General features: G+C 30.8%; 1 protein-coding gene across 1 annotated transcript in view; it reads left to right on the top strand.

The window, feature by feature from the left end:
• LOC113824334 (arylsulfatase B) overlaps window positions 1–165 on the top strand; it is a 12,679-nt gene extending 12,514 nt beyond the window's left edge. Inside the window, exon 11 of the mRNA XM_070144949.1 lies at window positions 1–165. This exon is cut by the window's left edge and continues 370 nt beyond it. The gene's annotated coding sequence lies outside the window, so the exon portion shown is untranslated.
• The last annotated feature ends 877 nt before the right edge of the window (window positions 166–1,042 follow it).

Genomic DNA, 1,042 nt, shown 5'->3' with positions numbered 1-1,042 from the left:
GTTATAGTTGCTTGGTTATGAGACCAAAGAAATAAAGGAGAATGTTATATGTGCTGGAAAATATGAGGTAATGTTTATGTTACGAAAATTTGTTAGAGAAATGAATTGTTATACGCGTATGATATACCAAGTGAAACTGTCTATAATAAATGCTTATCGCCTTTGTTTCCACATTAACTTTTCCCATTATATCCAGAAGACTCGTGTTAGTGTATTGTACCGATTCTGTAATTAGCCCAAAACACAATGCTAATACCCTGACGCTGGGAAGTAGGTACAGATTTGGGATATGTAATGTGTATTAAATTCTTTTAAATTAAATTGAAATTTAATGTGTATTAAATTGTGTATGATATTCTCAGTATACAGACTATTCTATAATTAGAGCATGGATTTAAAAGACTCGAATAAAAACACCTAAATGAGTCACTGAATAATCTATAATGCATTTAGAATTGTGTTCATTAGCGTCAGCGAAATAAAGGTAGTAATCGAGTTAGTTACCAATGCGATGGCTTATGTCGATACCTTGTTAAAAATTAAGTGAAAATAAAATAAAATGCAACTGAATCATAAAAAAAAAATTAAATGAACATTATGTTCTAAAATTAGGTATAAAAAATAAATGACTAAATAAATATACGGAAAAAACACCTAAAACGTAAAATAAAATAAAGTAAAACAGACAAAAGATCCATCACAAAAATCCTTCATGCATAATTCTTATCGATCACGACCACCTTCTCGAAAAATCGAAAAGGTCAAGAAAGTTTTATTTGGACGTCGCAAAAGAAAAAAAAAAAAAAAAAAAAAAAAAAAGCAGCTGGTGTATCAAGCGGAAAAAAAAGGTATTCACACAACAGCTGACGAGTTTAGACTGGCTGCATTTGGTTCTCTCTTAGATGATATATACATAACCCTACTGGCGGAAATACTATTTTGATTTCGGTTTGTGTCGTCAATTAAGAAAAATATTCATAAAATTGTCACAACAAGAACGGAAAATAAGTACTGGCGTTTCGAACTCGATAAGGGGGCCTCT

The sequence above is a fragment of the Penaeus vannamei genome, chromosome 33 (assembly GCF_042767895.1).
Source record: "Penaeus vannamei isolate JL-2024 chromosome 33, ASM4276789v1, whole genome shotgun sequence".
In the NCBI taxonomy this organism is placed as follows: Eukaryota; Metazoa; Arthropoda; class Malacostraca; order Decapoda; family Penaeidae; genus Penaeus; species Penaeus vannamei.
The sequence above is the reverse complement of the archived record's forward strand: the minus strand, read 5'-3'. Positions and strand labels throughout refer to the sequence as shown.